The 21,272-nt window shown below is 36.7% G+C and overlaps 1 protein-coding gene across 1 annotated transcript in view; it reads left to right on the top strand.

The window, feature by feature from the left end:
• Positions 1 to 19,225: 19,225 nt before the first annotated feature.
• Positions 19,226 to 21,272, top strand: part of LOC105394982 (spondin-2) — a 52,143-nt gene continuing 50,096 nt past the window's right edge. The window contains exon 1 of the mRNA XM_038113429.2: positions 19,226 to 19,431. The gene's annotated coding sequence lies outside the window, so the exon portion shown is untranslated. The remainder of the gene's footprint in view (positions 19,432 to 21,272) is intronic.

The raw sequence follows: 21,272 nt of genomic DNA, 5'->3' as shown, positions 1-21,272 counted from the left end.
ATATATTATCACAAAATTCAATGCTGGTTCTTTTGATTACATGTGATTCAGAGCGGTGCATGGTAGCTCAGTCGGCAAAGGCGCATCCATGACATGAACTAATAAGTTCATCATCCATCGCTCAAGAAAAATGTACGAATCCACCAACCCACAGTGGACCAGCGTGGTGGGAAATGGTCCAAGCTTAGGAAGGGAGTTTAGACCTTCCTAAGCTTGGATTCCATTTAAGAGATTACATAAACGCAATCACATGGAATATAATGAATGGGTATATCAGTAAAACAAGACTGCCTCCTAAATACATCATTATAGGACCTAATCCTAACTATATATTAATATATAAATGCGAAAGTAACTGTGTCTGTATGTCTGTCTGTTACTCTTTCACGCCAAAACTACTGAACGGATTGGAATGAAATTTGGTATATATATGGTCTAGACTCTGAGAAAGAACATATGCTACTTTTTATCCCGGAATTCCCACGGGAAAACTTTTTGAGGCGAAGCGTGGGAACAGCTAGTAACATACATATAAAATGTAAGAAAATTGGGCAAGTTAGTACTTTTTAAGTACTCCGAAAAAGGGAGAGAGGTTTTGGTGTTCCATATTATTGAGTACATGAGTAAAATGTTTGAGTACATAACAAACGGAGATTAGAAAATTATCTTCAAGGGGAGTTTTAAACGTCTATGTATAAGTACTTACATACATATATAAGGGAGGAGCAAACGACTCCTGTATAACTAGATTTTAATTATTGTTACGGAAGTTTTAAATGAAAACATGCTTTTACTCTTAAGATTTTACATCTCTTTTACCTTGTTGGTGTACTTAGAGTATGATGATAATGAATCGGAGTTTAAAATACAGGGTGAGTCTTCATAAAGTGCACATCCGAAAGTATGTCACCGGGCTTTTCATTCTGCACAAATTTTGGTACAACAACCTGTATAATGTAATTGAAATCCTTTTCCAAAGATGGTGGGGACAAAAGTAATAGTTTTATTGATTTTAGAATTCTCCGTATTTATAAAAAATACTGGCATTTATTTGTAATTGGTTACGTACGATGTATTCTATATTATAGTATTATTCGATCTTTGATTGTTTTAGTTCAGAATAAAATATTTTCAAAATCCAATCAGCAAAAATATGAAATGAAATAGTTAATTTTGATAGCAAAGTCTATTTAAAAAGTAATACTGTAATAAGATGTGCCACTTCGCGTCTGCCCCCTCCCTTGCCTGCACAAACACGCTGCAGATGCCATTAACTAATTGGTAATTTTCTGCAATTTCCCCAACCCTCCACTAAGGTGTAAAGATCCGGTTACATCGACATACATATTACATGCTGAACATTAGAACTTTTTGATCTGAAACTTTCATTCTAAGAAGTAAAAAAATTTACAAAAAAAATGCATAAAAAAAGTAACATGACCATCAAAGTTTTTATGCAGAAAGTATTTTTTCAAACTCTACAATACTACGCGCAGTTTTTAAATTTCAATTCTTATTATTTATGCAGTAACTTAACCTATTTAATTCCAAAACAACTTATTACTTGCAATGTGCAACGAGCCTAACCAAAACCCTAATGTCCTTCCTATCTTAAATTTTAAAGGGGAGTTAAACTGGCCTAATTTAAAACTGTTGATTAAGATGTCAAAATTAATATGGCCCCAGCATCCAGAATCCATTCACCTTATTAGAAAATCAATTTAGTTTCTTTTGTGCTTATCTAAAATTTCACTTACCTCAGCCACCCCACAAGAAAAACTCAAATATTTAGTTAATTAACGTAAAACCACAAATAAAGGGAAGTTGTGTAAGCTTTTCTATATGTATACGGTACGGCGAACCCTATTCGAAGCCGGCAAACGAAAGCATGACCAAATCCCTTCACATTCCTGTATTTACGCAGACACCCTCACAAAATTCCACTGATTGAATTCTAAATCTGTGGTTCATATACCGAGCCATGGCACTGCTTCAATCGTTCACAAAGACCGGTGCAAAACGAATAAACAAGTAAAAAGGCTACGCAATAAACTCTCTACGTGGTATTTGAAATTTCTAGATCGTGAAATTCAATGACTATAGGAGCGGTTCCAGACACATCCCTTGCGGGATCCCGTAAAGTGCACGTCAAACAAAAGGGGGGTACGAAATGCACGTGGGAGCCTATGTAGTGTCCTCTTGGGGACTTCAAAACGACTGAAGTAATGGGAAAGCAAGTCATTGCTTCCTCGTGAATGTGATTTTTCCGTGTTGCGCGCAGAGTTCCAACAGACTGGATTTGAATGTTTTCTTGAAGTGTTTGCTTTGCTGTAGACGGTGGCCGAATGTTAAGCGTTTTGTGTTACTGCTGAATGTTGAGTTTCTTATGTTATGTCAAGAAACGTTTATATTTATAGTATAAAAAAACAACATCTAGGTACATACATTTCTCACATAAATTGGTATAATTCATTCATAAATTAATTATGTGCATCTAGACAGAAGGTCTCAGTAAAACATCAATATTACATCAAACCATATGGGTATAATACAGATTTTAAATAACATTATGAATGAGATACCGAATAGTCAATGCAAGTTATAAATAAACCTGTAAAACTTGAAACTAAAAAGTACAAATAAGTACTTTATTTTGGGGCATATGCGAAGAATATAACCGCAAAGGCTCAAATTATCTGAACCACGGAATTACACATTTGCCACTAGAAAGCGCGAAAATCTTTCACAAATATCATAAGTTTTGAGATTCAAATCTCGATACTGATCTTCAATTTAACTTTGTCTATCCTCAGTTTTGTTCCAGCGCGGTACAAATGCTGCAATGCTTATATCCTTAACTTTTCCAATATATTCTTGAGCGAAACGTGTTCTGTGCTCAAAACAAAGAAGGTAGTGTTAACTTAAACTTCTTGCTAAGCGATCAATATGTTGCCAAGAGGTTTTAAGAAACTTTAAATAATTTTGGTACAGGTAAATTTGGACACATACGAACTTAGATATTCAAACTACGATATTCGAAATCTAAAATATAAAATCTCTATGGTATAGATTTCGTAAGTATCCTCCCGATAGTAACTAAAATGGCTTAATAAAATATTATGTAAGCTATGAGACAAAATACGAGTAGCGTGGTGATGAAGCCAATTCTGTGAAGTTGTACACGTTACTTTATATAAAAAGTAAGTATAAATAAAACATTTTACATAACTGAATATAGCGCACTAAATCTGAATTTAAAACACCGTACGCAGTTTAGAACGTAAAACCCATGAAAACTAAAAAAAGAACATGCATGTCCTTTCACGTAGGAGAATTTTGCATTCATTTGCAAAGAGCAACTGCCGGGATCATTTGTGCCTCAGTGTCCCGGATCTAAGCTATTTGTCGTGCACTCCGGGCGCCAGTCTACTAAATAAAAGTAACCAAATTATGCGGAAAGGTAATATTGTGTCTAAAATCGCTCAGCAGGAAATGGAAAGAGTTGTGCTTGGGGTTTCTTTGACCGACCACATCAGAATTGAAGTCATTTGGAAGAGAACTCAATTTAAAAATGAAATAGCTCTATAGTCTCAATATGTGCAATCTAAAATGGCAGTGAGATGGCCTCTAAATATCTGTGAAGGAATCGATCAGGATAGGAATAAGCGAGACCACAAATGGACAACTAAGGAACCAGTGGCTCGATGAGGAAAAACGAAAACCGAGTGCTCTGGCGTATATAAGCATGTATAATGTATACCTAATCAAGTATGGCCTGTATGTGTATCCTGCTGTTTCTTCCAAGACAGAAATCAGCAGGATGATTGCCATCCTCCGCTATGAGACGGCACTTGTAGAAGAAGGATCAAGTGGCTGTATCATCGCAATACCGTGGCAGTGGCGTGGCGTGGCGCCAACAACAGCAGATATGTCTACAGTACTCTCCCCCGGGGTAAAGGAAGGAAAGGGGGGCACACACAGGATAAAGGGATGTTTTATTTCATGCGAGCTTTTTGCATGACTGGCTGGCTGCACGGGAGTTTAGATGACTTTATGTCCGCTGAAAATGTTGTCAGACGATTTGTATGACCGGTGGTGGTTGAAAGGCCATGGGTATGTATAGTGGTGAATGGTGAATTAGGTTCACTGCTTGCTTGGACTGATTGAATGATGATGATGATTTTTTAACATGGAGTAAGTACTGACTCTACATTGTGTCTAAAGGTTTATTCTTGCTCTCAAAGTCCAGCCAAATACCTAATTATTGAAAAAATACGAGTGAAAAATACACTGTCATACGAGGGAAGGAGAAGAAGAGATAAATAAGAGTTTTTTTCATAAGATGGAACATTTGATCTGTTTTGCAAACTTCTCAAGTCTAGGCTTGAGCTTGACTTGAGCTTATTTAAGTAGGTAATGTTTCTCCATAGCATTTAACTTATGTACTAAACAATCCTTCGTGTAAGGGACAGCTAGCTGCTAACAGCAGACGGGAAAATTAAATTTTATTTCCCTGACGGTGTTATTTATTTGTTGTAAAGCTTCGTCTCGACTTTGAGAATGCCGCAAAGAGGTTTATTTCAAGATATATTGCGTTGCTGAACAGGCTTCTTCCCATTCGACACAGTTATGTGCATTTCTATATCAAAGTCAAAGTCAAATATTTTTATTCATCATACAAATATTAAAAAAAAAATTGATGAATGTCAATTTTTACAAACTACTCTCCGTTCGGATAAGGGGGGGCTCATTCTGTATAGGGATTGCATGCATTAGCGGTACGATGCTTTCGTTATGAGTAATATTTGTGTCTCTCTCTGTTCATCTGCTGCACTTTCGTTTTATGATCCACTGTCAGGGGATGCGTGACATGATAAATAATATTATTTTTGATCCATCTGTTTTCCACCAACGAGTCTTAGGATCTCTATTGCTGACTGTACCTTGTCATATTCACAAACCCCCTATTCTTTTATTCAAACATAGACGGTTTTTTAACAAAGTGTATAGGTTCTGGAGCTGACCGTCATAGTCATTTTTACCCGACTGCCGAAGGAGGAGGGTAATGTTTTTCGATTGTATGTTTGTATGTGATGGTCCCCGCCTGCGATACTTTCCATTAACATTGGGACTTGTTTTTATCTTTTTAGCGTGCAGTCGGGTTTTTTGTTTGTTTATAATTATATTTTATTGAACAATATTTTATTAAATTTCAGTAAATTGAGTGGGCGCAATGGGAATACACCATTTTAAGGACCTCGCCTCGTAAGAATAACGATTTTGTCGCGATAAAATATGTGGTCTGTATGTCTGCAGCCTTCCTTCCTGACTGCAGGCACAGCGGCATTGGCACTGTGCAGTGATGGTAGTTGATTAGTTATCTGATTATAAGCCGTGAAGGAGCTTGTGGAAATGAGAGGCCAAGTGTTCAAATCCTGGTGTACGTCTTTAAGTATGTTTCGTGATTTAGTCGGGTTTTTAAATCACCATTATACGGAAAAGGTCTCAGTTCTCATTCTGCCATGTGCCTACCAATGAATTCTATAGAAATAAGGAACGAGGTACAAGGAAACCTGCACATCTACATTTCTAGATATGCACCGAAAAATAATGTAATTTTATCCAAAGTCATAAAATACGGCCTAATATGTTTCTCTACTGCACTCTTATTTGGCACTTTCCAGTACTGTGCCATATTCGGCGGTCACCCATTTCGCGAATGTCACGTTTTGAGTAACTGTAGCAGCGAGTGCGGTTCCGTAGTGGCGACGAAAAGTTGAGTCGAACTCGGGAACCCTGACAAATTGTTGTATTTTATATCGGAAAGATCTCGAACACGCTGGACAAAATGTGGATTTTATTTGGGAAAATAGAGGTTTAATAAGTTGAAAAGGATCACCTACAAATAAGGGGGTCTCATTCCTCTATAGGTTAGCTTCAGTAGTACACTTTTGTACCTTGTCAAAATCACAAACCATCTTTGCCTGAAAGAAAAGCTGGAAACTAATAAGAATTGATATTTATTATGAAATACAAAAAAAAGTGAAAAACCCACATGGCACCATAAAAGAACGACATTCAAACAAACCATGAACTTCAGAATTTATAATATTAGTATGGCTAAGGGCTTCTTCTGCCTCCGCATGCTCATAACAATAATATACGCAATTTCAGGAATTTTATGAACGTAAATACAATATAAACTGCGGAATTTCATATTTTCATACCATAAGGGGCTTTTGTGTAATAACCTTATGACATTTTCGCGCCGCGCCGAGACAAGTGACGTCATAGTGCGAAAATTACGGGCTGTTAAATATTGAGTGTTTTTTTTTTCTGTGGACCATTTGTAGGAAACCTGACCAACATTAAGAAAAACCCCGACAATCGCAAACTTTCGAACTGATGTACCAATTATCATAAATCATGGCTAAGAACACTCGGGGTAGGTTACATTAATCATTAACCCAAAAATTACAAATCGAAATCGGTTCAGTCGTTTGGGAGCTACGCTACTACAGACAGGTACAGAGACTCGTTAAACTTATAACTCTCCTTTTTTTCATCGAAGGTAAAAAGATTGTCTGGATATGTTGCTACTTCTAATACTACAAAAAAATCTTTAGCTGTTTAATTGTTTATATGAATATCATCCTAAAAATAAAGCAGGTGACCAATGAATCTAAACCACTAACCCTTTTATTCATAAAAAATATAGGATGTTGTAGCTATGGAACTGTTCCTCATTGCCAAAGATCAATTTATTATTTGACAAAGAGGGACAAAACGTCCTAAAACTTTTCCATGAATAAGGGGGTAACAATCCGTAAATTAAATTACGTAAACATCAGAACCAACAAAGGCGCAGGCAAGCAATATTTGCTCTCTCGCACAGAGAGCAAACAAAATAAAATAATCTAAGTTAGGTAATCCAGCTCAGGAGCAAAGTTATGATCCAGATGAATTGTTGAAAAGTTCAGCGACTTGCACAAAGCGTGCTCTTTGCAGCAAGATCTCGGCTGAATGAAAATATCAACTCGAACTATTACGGCTACGGCTACGGCCATAAAACAGGGTGGAATTTTGTGAGGGTACGGAAGTGTATAAGCGAATGTAATTAACCGAAATAATGATCAACTGTCGTTATAAAAACTCCAGAAATCGCAAAAAAACAGCTGTTTCAGATGCATGTTAGATGAGGTAAGGTATGAAACTGCTTTTTTCCTAATATGAAACCTTTATATGTATTTACTTGTCAACGGGATGGTAGTTTACTATGTGGATACATTGACCTACTAACGGGAAGCATACTGATAAAATTCAACTCCGTATAGATGAAGGATGGAATTTTAACGCTGATTGCGTCGAAGTCACGTCAATGTGACCGATACATAAATAACAACTGAATACTGGACAGAATATCGACTGGACCGCAGATAACATAAATAATTTTGTGAACTGGAATGTAAAAGATTTTAGTATACAGGATGTTGTAAAAAGGATAAGTATACTAAGCCAAAAACTACGTGTGCAGGATGTTATATCTAAGCCCGGAAATGAAATCAGAATGTGAAAATACGCTAAAAAACATAATAGGGAAACGAAGTCGCCATAATATTATTATTTACTTTAGTTCAACAATCTGTACTGTAAAATTAAATAGCACAATGATAATACAAATAATGTTGTGCATCAAAAGTGTGCTATTTCCGAGTGGGTCTGCAATAAGAATATTAAATAATTCATGTGAGCTGACGAGTGGCTGCTGCTAAACTAATTAGGTCATTCTGACTGTCCGCCATTGTGGACATTTTGAGAAAAATAATACGCTCGCAATTTTACGAAGCTAGATCTAAATTGGGGCTGATTTGTAAAATACGCTGAAAATGTACCTACAAAAATATTATTTTAGTTAATTTTTTGACCTTTATTAGGTTAAGGAAGGAATTAGTAATTAAATATATGTAGTAATATATTATAATACAGTTTCAGTTGGCTGGTAGAAATTGCTTTTTAGCAATAAGTCCGCCTTTGTGCGCAAATTATTAGCTATGATTTTTAAATGTTTCCATGTAAAAATTGATTTTTGTGTACAATAAAGAGTAAATAAATAAATAAATAAGTTTCGAAGTGTAGTATGGAATACGCATAAAATAAATGAACAACCACAAATAAATAAACATAGCTTTGGTACTAAATTCAACTCAAACAGACTACAACATAACACGCAAAACTGCGAAGCTTTTTGAAGTCGGGCTATTCGATTTTAGAGGAAACTCAGCCAGCTAAACATGATTTGGCTAAACTGCAGTGCACTAAACATACGCTGTTTCAGCCTCCACACATATCCACGCGATAAGTAGCGAGACTAGAGATGTGCCTAAAAAGAAATGAAAAGGCGAATTTGTAATTATTGTTTATTGCACTCAAACGGCACTCAACACGGCGTGACCTATCACATGAGTACAAAATATGTTCAGCGAAAAGCGAGTGACACAAAAATACACATACACGTCAAACATATAACACCCCCTTTAAAAAAAAAGCATTTCATTATACTTCTTTAATGGCTTACTTCATTCCTCGAACTCTCTAGCTCCCACGCTATACTCGGACACCAAACTCCATTAAAATAAGTCATCTTTGTCTCTTGACTAATAATGTACAGACCGACACTTTAAAAAAAAATCCAATCTTCCAGGACATCTCTAGCTCATGTTCCACTGGCAGGCAGAAACGTCTAGAAGCTCAAGCAAGCATATCATTAGCGTTTATCCGTACCGAGAATTCCCGGGCAAGGGGGTGAGGTAAATAGAGTAGGGGGGGGGGAGGTATCTCAACACACTCCTCCGAGACAGCGAAACATCAGAATGCATGGACGCAGCTTTTAAGTGGAAAGGTGCATAAATGTGGTCGTCGTGATTTGGTAGATTTTTTTGGGGGATGGCATAATACATTTGCGAGCAATGATAAAGTTTTACTTACAAAATACCAACACCAAATTACCCCAATTAAAAAAAATAATATTATATTAAACTTGGAACATGATATTTACGTTTTCAAGGCAAGAAAAAAGTAGCTTTAAACCAAACTCTACAATTTGGCTATCTTTTTTCGATTCTATTTAACATGGACAAATACTGAAAATTTCTATTTCAGATTCATATTTTCCGGAACGTCAGCTCGAGATTGATAAATACGTATCAAATTAGCGTGAAATTTCAAAAATGCATTAAGCATTTAAGGAAAAACTGCCTTTCCCTGTACGTTAACGCCAAACAGAACCCATTGTCCCTTGGAAATAGCTCACAAACTTTGATACTAAACTCTTCTGTGAACGTGTTAGTTACTATTTTTGTTTGGTGTAAGACGTACCGTGGTTCTATGAAAGGGACATGCTATGGCGGACACAGGAAAAATACTTTTCTTGTTCTTATAACGTTGATATTAACAGTGCATTTAGTCCATTTCTTACTGGTTGAGAATGTGGATTATTAATACAAAGTCAAAACTTTAAAATATGGACTGTACAAAAAACTTCGTGTAATTGTTGAACGATGGCTTTTGCTATTCCTTTCCTATGCTATGGTATAGCAGTGGTACAGAGGGCCTTCACAGTACATCCCGTCATCGTCTACCCTGCTGGCTTCCGTGTAACTCAGTCCATGTGCTCGTAGCTTTCCGTCAACTAACATGAGCTTATAGCTGCTGTAAAAACCAAATCAACGTTAAAAAAACCCTAAGAATACTTGGGGTAACATAACCTTTACCTACGAACCTAAAGAAAACCAATCGAAAATCGAATCAGCCGTTTCGGAGCTACGCTACTACAGACAGATACACACACAAAGATATACATACACGATAAACTTATAATACTCCTCTTTAAAAAGAGAGCAGCTGCAACAATGAGAGTACCTCCTAATTCCATGATGTGGTTGTATAATGTCAATAGTGGTCTGTAATCGTCACGCAACAAAGCTTTTTCTTACTCCGTAAACTTACCTAAATAACCGATTTACATAAACCCACTGACAATGTTGTACATAAATATTCCTTGTAACTGACTTCTTGCGTGCAGCTCAACTATAAGTGTATATTTTCAATTTTACGAGACCTGACTTGATCAGCAGGTATATATTCTAAGCCATGTTTTATGTAAAACGGGTGATGCCTAACATACAGTACGAGTACTTGGCTGGTAGCTGGTAGTGGCTGGATAATGAGGAAAGAGGTGTGATCGAGGCTATGACCAGATGAGTCACTCTATATGACGAAAAACGAAGTTTCAGTGCGCTGCTGTGCGAGCCGTTCATTCGTTGTATTAAGCTGCGTACAGACCGGCCCAACGAAGGCCAACGAACGGATTTCGTTGGCCTTCGTTGCTGGAATCTGCCCTGTATTATGTATGATAAATATCCATCGTTGGGATAACCGTTGGCGTTCGTTGGGCGTTCGTTGGCCCGGTGTGTACGCAGCTTTAAACGCGTTTGCACGACAGCTCTCGTTCATTAGCCATTATAGAGCCATCATTTTTCGCCAGTATAGAGTAACCCTCCAGCAGTGGAATAGCGGGCGGATTCATTCCTTCAAGCGTTTCTGTTTACATTCTGGATTATTCAAAAGCTGCGTACAGACCGGGCCAACGAACGCCCAACGAACGCCAACGGTTATCCCAACGATGGATATTTATCATACAAAATACAGGGCAGATTGCAGCAACGAAGGTCAACGATAAACGTTCGTTGGCGTTCGTTGGGCAGGTCTGTACGCGGCTAAATACGACGCAACATCGTAGACAAAGACACTTACGTATACTTATAAAATCTGCAATTTATCAAGTTTAATGCTCATCATCTGTTCTTCGCTTGGGTCTACTTAATTTAATACACGAACGCACTCATAATGTATTTTTTAAAGACTTTTCAGGAACTAATTTAAAAAATAAATATGTGCATTGTACGTAAAAACTTACCTAATTAGGGTGAAAATTTATCCGTGGAATTCCAAAAAGTATCCAATTCAACCAACATTAAAAATAAACTAATAAATATATTAACCATTCAATATAATAGACTTATTTTTTTATTTTATTTTATTTTTATAGGAAAACTTAACTAAATAACAAGAATACATTATTAAGACTAAGTTAACTTAAGTAAATATGACAATAAAAAAATATTTGAATATACCTACCTAATTAATTATAGTACTTGACACACAATTCAAACCTAAAACCCTTTGTGATGGCTTAAAATTAAACACAGTTGGACACTACAGCGTAAGTCTAAAAACCACAACGGCTTCCCAAATTCCTCAGCCGGCTCCTGGGGGGTCACTCTATTATGACGAAAAACTTACTTTCTGTGTGCTGCTGCGCGAGCCACGACTCTATCTCGTTGTATTAAACGTGCCAATTGCACAACAGCTCTCGTTCGTCCCTTTTTCGCCAGTATAGAGTGACCCTTCTAAAGGCGACCCGGTGCGAAGCAAATTATGCGCGGCAGAGATTTAAGAATCAGCTGTGACCGGCGCGTGTTTATGCTAACTGAGCAATTAATCTCCGAGAATGTCCCGAGACTGTCCCGGGCTGTCCCGGGGTGTCCCGGACAAGTCGTAAATCTTGGACACCCGCGTCCGAGCCGCACGTGAGTTTTGGCCGTGCTTTTTTGGCGATGCCCGTGGTTTTGGCAGTTTTCTTTGTAGATTTTTATATACGGCCACGTTTAAAGTGAAAGGTTTGATATTAAAGAAAAAACTGTGGTTGTCTGCTAAAGAATGGTTTTTATTAGGTGTGCAATAGCTGCCTTTTTGTACTGCTTCATTTTAAGTTGTGAATTTGATGTAAGTATTTTGTATTTGATGTTTAGTGATACAAATAAAGAGTACATGTTGGGTTTATCTTATTTGTACACATTCAGCTCCAATTAGCTCCGTGCCTACTAAAGTTAATTTTCTTCATAAAATTTACATAAAATTTAGAGTTAGGCACCTAAATGTAGCTGACAATAATAAAAAACTTAATTGAATGATTATAAAATAGTTTTCTGTCATATCCTAGTTACTAGTCACTACTACTATGTTATTCCAGCAAATAAAGGTGCCTCATTTTGTTCGCTTACATATGCTATGTCCAAAGACATGGAAAGTAAACCACGAGTTAATAGGTTGGCGACGCGACACAGCAATTAATCTCCGGACTTGTCCGTGCGGTGTCCGATGTCCCACGCTGTCCCGCTGCACCGTGTCCCGTCCCGTCCCGTCCCATGTATGCCATAAATCGTGGACACCCGAGTGTCCAATATTCGCCGCGCATACAAATGCTGCAGCGTAATAGAAATTTAAAGTTAAAAGTTTTGTTGGCATTCATTCTGTCGCGAATAGTTCGCATTAAAAGAGCTTGAAGTATTTCATGCCATGTATTTAGGAAGATTTATGGCTTTATTTACTAAGAACACTGCAATTTTTTTAATATTAAAATAGGTAATTTTAGTCCTTCCGTTGTTTTGCGCTAGCATTTTATTTCACTTACCGAGAATTTATACCCCAGAAATTCATATTCCTCGGTGCTATAATATAGTAGGTACCACAATCCATGCCTACAAATTAATACAACACTCATGTACGTAATATGCGGATATTGGCCTGCCGATAGGAAACACAAAATTCATCGATAACACCGCGCTCGTAAAATTCACTTCGTACGTAGTTATAACAAGATTTCCAGCCATTTCCTGCAACGGGAGGGTGTCTCGGAGAGATTCCAAGATAAAGAAAATTCAAGTGGAGTCTAGCCAACCATAAAAGCACCTTTGCATCAAGCCGTTATAGCCCTTCTTTGATAAAACTTAAGATTCACGCTGCCGGTAAGAAAGGGTGGTGGAATTGGATGCTAGCTTTGGCTAAAGTGCCTGATTAACGAGTTGTTTACATATTATATTTAAGATTGTCTTTTGTAGTTTCTGTCGTATTTATATTGTGTGCTCGAGGCAAAGAAGTTAATAACCCCCGTCGATTGTAAGGAATAATTGTTGAAGTCTTAGGTAATTTGCAAATGCCGATTTTTATGAATCTTTCAAACAAATATTAAACCCGTTTGTGAAATAATTGTGACGCGTAAACGAATACTAATGCAATTTAAAGACCTCATTTCATCATTGAAGAATCTCGGCTATTCCGAGAATAAGGTCTGTTTACTAAAGATTAATAATTATCGTTACAGCCTTATTCTTCAATGGTGAAATCGGGCCTAAGTAAGTTAAGTGCTCTGCTTGGTTCAATATAATTATGTATCTAACCCAGACTGACGTACCCCTATTTTTTCACCTCTACCACTATCGGTCGGTAGCTCGGGGCTCACTCTTTATGATAAAAATCTAAGTTTCTGAGCGCTGCTGCGAGCCACGACTTGTTGTATTAAACGTGCCGATTGCACGACAGCTCTCGTACGTTCGTTTTTCGTCAGTATAGAGTAACCCTCCGTGTAATGCAATCTCAGCGCCGACACACTCGGCCGACACGTCAGCATCTCGGGGCCACATATTACAGCCGTGTCAAATTGAGTTTCGACCAACCTGGCTCACTATATGTATCATATTAATATAGGTATGCATAGTTTCTTGCAGTCATAGTTTCTTTTTACTATATTTAATTTAACAGATGTTGCTATAACTAGAACGGGGCACACACTCTTGAGGCTACGCGATGCAAAACTTTTGTCACGTTTTATTTGTGCCCGTGCTAACCCATCTGGTCTTTCAGATAAGGTACCTGTGTATCGCGGACTTGTCAAAACCCAACAGTTACCTATATAGGTAGGTATGTTTTCTTCAACTTTTTTTATAAGTTTGAGTTATTTATGAAAGCAGCCACTAATCAAACCTAGGTATTTTAATTCATTGATAAAAGTGCATGCTATGAGGACAGTTCATTAATCACTCCAGGGAGGCTCCTTTCCACCCCAGTTTTTTCATTTAAAATCTACACATGCTCCAGTCTACCGGATGTTATTCAATTTAATTTAGACAAGAGGGGAGGGGGGGGGGGGGGGGCGCGCTGACGGCGTCTTCGAGACCCATATGGCCGTGGTAAATGGATAATAATAATAGGATTGATTTATCAAATGTACATTCGCGACCAATGAAAAAGTACCAGTGGCAATAGCATCAAGTTACTCCTAAACAAGGCCGCTTAATGACGCCGTTTGTAATATTTAAGTACTTACATTATTTTAACAGCCTACGGAACCTACGGAGAACGCAATAAGTTTAATTTTTTTTTAGTTTTCAGTTTTTAAGTCTGTGTTTTTGGTGGAACTTTTTCATTACTTATTGCTCCTATCGAGCTATAGTATAAGTCAATGAATGCAATACTAGCCTATCAGACCTACCACACTGCGTCCGCACTTGCAAATTCAAACACAATGTTAATGCAAATTAATTAAGTGTACAAAGAAAATGCAAAACGTGACAGTATGCAGCCGATTCTTCTCATAACAATGATGAGACAGTTTCCTGCGACCAACGTGACTTCAATACAGGAGGGCTACTCCATCTTGACGGAAAAATAAAGAACGAGAGCTTTCGTGCAATCGGTACCTTTATTACATGGAGATAGAGTCGTGGTTAGCACAGCAGGGCTCTGAAACTTCGTTTTTCGAAAGGTAAATAAGTCTCCCCCCATTGCTTACTCATGACTTATGAGCATCGCATTCTCAAACATCAGATAACTGCGTTATTCGATGATGATTCAGACAGGACAAATATCGAAAAATAATTCAGTATGTTTAGTACAGGTTTGATAATTTGTCGAAATCTATAAAAGTTTAGGTTTTCTTGCATAAATAGTTGCGCCTCTAGGGGAACCTATCACTAAGCTTTTGTGAGCAGATGATAGAAGAAAAAGTGTACATATTTTTCGTAAGTTGCAGTAAAATTCACGACTGAAGACCAGGTACAGGCATCGTGGGACGCCCACCAGCCTGCTGGACCGACGACCTTTGACAGTTAGTGGTTGGATGACTAAGGGCGAGAACAGAGTTGTGATGCACCTTTTACAGGGCCTATTTTCAGTAATTAATGGACGATTACAGGCCGATGATGTTATCACTCTCGCAGGTGACTTGTACCTGTCTAAGGTTAAACACGCTATATTTGTTCTCATACAGAGTGCAATTTCATCAGTGATCTAGCCGCGGTGATTGCACTTGCACCGGCGGGCCGCGACGCTTCAACGTATCAACGCAATTTGTCCGATTGCGCGCCGCCGCCCGTTGGGAAATCTACACTTGGACGAGTCAACAAAAATATTAATACAGACGAGTATTTTATTGCTATTATGGTGAAGGGTTAATAGGCTATACGATATTTTTTTGCTTGGAATCGAATAGGTAAAAAATTTACTCTGCCCGCAAACTTCGCTTAGGTAGGTACCTACCCTTAAAAAGCCTATTGCAGTTAACGCTTTTTCAATGTCTTTCTCAGATCTATAATTATATATTTGTCCGAACACATTTTTGTATTTTTTATTCTAGTAAGAATTAAAAATCTAAATAGGCCTATAGTAAATGAATGTTTTTTTCAAGATACTTCGGACTCGGGCCTATTTTCCCTTCTACAGAAGGTTATGTGAGTACTTAATATGCTTGAATCCAGGTAATAGTGAATAGAGCCTACCTATATACTCTTATATCAATAGGGTTTACCAAAGCGACGTCTACAATAATTCATAGTTTGAGTATCGATGTTCAGTGAAAATATGTTTAAACACTAGCTTTTTCATTCGAGCTTCGAAACACTTTTACATTATTTTCTGTGGAAATTTTTAGGTAAAAATTTATCTACAGCACTCGGGGATAATTTAGGATTGTAATGTTGAATATATGGTAGATTTTAAGGCCTTGGTGAAACAGTTTGTGTTAACAAATAGGTTCAGGCTTAGTATGTTTTCTTTATTCATAATCATAACAAAGTCCATTGTCTGTTTTTATTAATTAAATAAATACCACAATCGATAATCCACTACATAGAACATCACTAGCGAACACTTAGACCGTACGTGGCTCATAGGCTTCGATAATGAGGGGCGACCCAGCAGAGAGGCATATCCTTTCAGTATGAAGTCCTATGAAGCCTTTTGTGAAAAAAGTGGCTGCTTTTCAGTGATTTGAAAATGTAAAAGTGCGTTGTTTACATCGGTAGTCGTAAATTCGGTTAATGGGGCGTTTTTCGTAACATAAGCATCATTTTAACAGTCTAAATTATCATTACTGAGTATTTAGTTCACATCACCAGTCATCGGTTCTACGGCATATAATTATTATGGCCGACCTATTGCCACTTCAGCCTGCAGATTTTAAGATTATTTTGGTTACCTTAGTCCACTTTTAGCCTTCAATCTTACGATAGCTCACAAAAAAAGCTACTGAACCAACCTATATAGAAATAACACTTTGTTAATCCCCTTGTGATCTGAAAAGTACCTACGATGTTGGAGAATATTTGAAAGATTGCCGTCTTGAGGCAACCCTCATCTGGTGTTTGACAGATGTAGGCTGGTTATCCATCATGTTCAGACGTCCAACGCTAAAAAGTATACTACCCTAATAAATAAAAAAAGACTATCGGTAAAATAACGCATAAGATTTGCAATTCGCTGATTTATTTCTGTTAGGCAAAAAAAATAACTTTTTTCTCTAGTGCTTATTACCTATAGTATTTAAGCGTAAGACATGCATAATATATATATATATATACATCGCACATTTAGCATCCATCACAGTAACATACCTACCCCAAATATAATATTTCAGCACAGCAAACAAAAATAAACCCTTGCGTTGTTTGTACTGAGTTACTCTAGCTTTTTACAAACAAACGAACAATCGAAGTTAGATAGAGCCGTATCCTAGCGCTCCGAAACTTTTTCCAAGACTAAAGTGACCTCTAGCACCAACATACCATCTGCGACCAACTCATCAAGTGATGAGCTTTTAAAAAGAAAACATCAAAAAGGTTGCGTCCAACCTATTTCGTTTTCATTGTTGGCAACACTGTTTTATGTGTGTCATAAAAAGTCGTGGCACGGAGGCGCACTTCTATTAATATGTATGAATTTGCAGACCTTCTAACAGGATGGGGTCAGTTTTGGTGGCCATTGGAGTCGTACGGCAGGAATGAGACTCGACCAAAGAGTAGGTAAATTCAAGACTATATGTATAAGAGGTACGGTTACGAACTTGATGGAGAGTCAACTAACGCGAGAGTCAAAGCTAACTACTGTTCGCATTTTGTTTACTGTCGAGATAAATATTTTAAATTCAACCTACAACCATTGTACCAAATAAAATCTCAAATCTTCACCGAAGTACTTCGATCATAAGGCGAAGTAATTCAAAATAAAAGCTCACTTGGAAAGTGTATCATCATTATAGCATGAGTCATATGACAGTCAAATCCATACATTTTATTATTTTTTCATACAAAAGATTTTTTGTCCTTTATCCTGCCTCCATGGTAGGTGTGCTAATTTTGGGAGCAAAAGAATTTATTGGCAATTACATTACCACCTGAATAACGAGTCACGAGCGAAGAGGACTGAATAAATCCCCCCCTATTAGAGAGTTGGGGACGATCTAATATTTCCTTATTAATTTGATAGGAAATACCACGAAATACCCTTCAAGTTTTCTCTAAATTAATTAACTACCTAAGCGTAATTGATTGATTGTTTATTGAAAATGTTCTAAGTTTAAGCGAACAACACGAAATGAGAAACGATTTCATCGAAAGTTTTCTTAGCAAGGTTATGAAAAATAGTCCAGCGGGTAGCGAATTTTCACTGCACCGGTTATAACAATACTTAAAGGTATTATGTACTCTGAGGGTATTATAGATATATACCAATTCATAGTGCAGTATAAGGCAGAGAAATCTGACCCCTCTTAGAAGCATTATGTTACTATGAGGGGGGGGGGGGGTCAGGTTTCTCTGCACATGACCGTACTTACATATATTTGTTTGAATTAGCTCTGATATTTCAAGTATAATATTTATTTAAAAAATTTGCCTTCGTGAATTTCATAGTTTAAACCGGACAAAATTTCTCCTGGGAATAAACATATTGTAAAGATTATACCCACAAAACAACATTTAATGTTATTTAATTTTTGAAAGTTTATTAACAAAAGTACCTTAAAACTCACCAAAACTCAAACAGCAATTCCGACCGTGAGTAATCTCTCAAAACGGTTGTAGTTGTGCCACAGCTTAATTTTTAAATCCCAACTTAATAATACTTTAACTTAATACCGCAATTAGGAAAGGTTCAAGTCGGAACTTTTAATTCGAAATACCTTTAGAACCTTTTGAGACAAAATGTCAAGAGAACCCCTATTTAGATTTTATAAGTATAAAATTTCTCTCTTGGTAAATCCCCCTGAATAGCTTTATTTTCAGTAATGGCACCTAAATAGAGCTTTTAGATCTAAGATTAAGTTCAACTTTGCTAAGTAGTTATATTATTAGTAGTTATATATTAAGTAGTTATATATTAGTTATATTATTGTGAAACATTATAAAATTATTTGGTGAACGTTATGTTCCATGTCGTATTGCATGAAAAAATAAGAAGATTTTTTAAGTACCTTAATTGCGTACTGATAGGATAGATTTCTACCTATACATGTGATTAAAATTATTATTTTGAATAAATACTCAACAATAAAAACAAGTTATTTGTATTAGAATTATTAAAATTAGTGAAATTTTTATTTAGCTATAATATTTATTGCTGACGCAAGAGAGCCTTTATTGAATTCTTCAGAACCGTTAACCACTTTATCATTTTATTAAGTTTAGTTAAAAACGTTCCCATCTAATTTAAGCACTTCACTTTATTACATTTTCAATACAGTGATCCTAATTGAGACGGGGTCCTTTTTACCTCCGAATGAAAGCGACCGTCGGTATTGCCTCGCTTTTTCAGATAGTCCTAGAAAAACCTTTGTTAATAAACTAATATGAGCTACCACACGGGTTATAAAATTACCCTCTCTATATACTTTAAACTCAGCGTCAAAAAAAAACCTGTAAAAACCCTATCTCACTACACGTATTCCACATAAACATTTAATTTTCCCTGCGCACCTCTGCACAGTGTTGTCTCGCTCGCACCTATACCCCCCTCTCTTTCCACTTCAGCTGAAGCTCGGCTCGGCTAAATATCCCAGTTTTGCTCGAACCCTCGAGCGCCGTGGTCGTGTCCCGTGCTCCCAGTTATCCCGGCGAAAATATATCGTATTTTTTCCTTAATGAAAAATTGATGAAATCGTGCACTTAACGATTCTACAGTTACGGACTGAATTAGACTGTGCATGTTCAAGTACGGTGTGCAAAAAACGAACGGATATTATGTAGGCGACTTTTCCTCACGGTGAGTGCATTGCTGCTTATTTCAGGTGGATGAAAGGTAACTGGATATTCTGTTTGGCAGTCGAATGCTGTTGCTGTCGGTACCTGAATTTAAATTAGGTGTGAGCGTTGTTCGATGGATTGGATCATAATAAGGTTTATGTTTTGAATTAATCACTTGTTTATTTTGCTCCTGAATATTTCAGTGATGCGGTAATGTTATGGCGGTTTACTTTGAAACCAAAAATAAAATTATCCTCAAATTTTGATAATATTTTTCTTTTCAATTTAGATAAGTAGGTACAACATTAATTTGTTAATTGTGATTGACATATTTTAAAACTACTATAATATCTTTTTTTTAACACATTTTAGATAATTTGTAAGTTCATAATACTTAACTATAATAAATTGTATAGAAATTCACGTAAGCATTCCGTCTACCTTCATAATTAACTTCAACAATAACTCAAAGCAAAGGTAAATTCGGTGAACATTTCCCTAATGAAATATAAGGCCACAAGAGAGCTTGTAATTACTATTTCACACACTCCAGAGAATGAGTCAGGCGAAATTCAATGTAATTGCATTAGCAATAGTGTCGCAGTTCCAACACCCACTATGGTGTCGCTATCTCAATTATCTACTAGAGTGGCAGTAGAGATGACGGTAAAAATAATAATTATGATTGTATGGTTTTGCTGACTGTATCTCCAAACTGTACATTTCAGAACATCGTGGTAGGAATAAAATAGAATAGAATCATATCTAGTTATGTCCATACGTATACTTAACTGCATACCTAAACAAGAAAACACTAAAATATTCATGTTTAAAGCAGTCATATTTATTCTGCAAAATAAGTTCCAAACATTGTAGAGGAATGTATTCATCCTAATTTCATAGTCAAACAAAAAGAAAACTTCCTCCAAAGTTTTATTTCGGCTTTTCCTTTTACTAAGAGTCTTCCTGCATTGAATACTAAAATAAAATAAATTACGAAGAAAACATAGTAACATATTATTGTAGGTATTATTATAATATACTTTGAGATAATCTGCATAAATATAGTATATACAATGTAAAGATAATGTGCTTATACATAATTAATAATAATATTTTACACTTAAATAACAATACATACACATTTTGAAAAGCAGAAGCTGAAAAATATTTAGAAAAAGTTACTGGATTTTAACATTTCTGTTATTTATGTAAACTTTATTAAAGCACTCTCAACAAATCTACACGAGACGTAGCGAATACTGTGTGTGATGGCCCTATTCGGCATAGCTCGCCAGTAGTTTTATAGTGAACTAGCTGTTCCCGCGCGCTTCGCTTCGCCTTAAAAAGTTTTCCCGTGGAAATTCCGGGATAAAAAGTAGCCTATGTTCTTTCCCAGGGTCTAGACCGTATGTATACCAAATTTCATTCAAATCCGTTCAGTAGTTTTGGCGTGAAAGAGTAACAGACAGACAGACAGACAGACAGACAGACAGACACAGTTACTTTCGCATTTATAATATTAGTTAGGAAGTTAGGATAATTTTGTCGGGACCCAAAACAAAAGCTGTCGTAGAGAGTATGGAGCGGGCCTAGTGCACCAAATGTCAGTTTGCCAGAGGCTACCTATAATAGCGTCAGCTCGATACAAAAGTTTAAACATTGTTTAAAAAGTTTCAAAACAAAATTTGACAGATCTATAAGGCGTTTAAAGCACTAAAGACCTGTATAAGGGTCTCAGCACATAGATATACTTATAAGTGTAAAGTAAAGGGGTCGTCTTTTTTCGTCTGTCAACCAACGTTCGCGAGCTCGCGTTCTACTGGTTGATAAAATAAATTTATATTACGCTTATATGTG

The sequence above is a fragment of the Plutella xylostella genome, chromosome 23 (genome assembly GCF_932276165.1).
Source record: "Plutella xylostella chromosome 23, ilPluXylo3.1, whole genome shotgun sequence".
Classification (NCBI taxonomy): domain Eukaryota; kingdom Metazoa; phylum Arthropoda; class Insecta; order Lepidoptera; family Plutellidae; genus Plutella; species Plutella xylostella.
The sequence above is the reverse complement of the archived record's forward strand: the minus strand, read 5'-3'. Positions and strand labels throughout refer to the sequence as shown.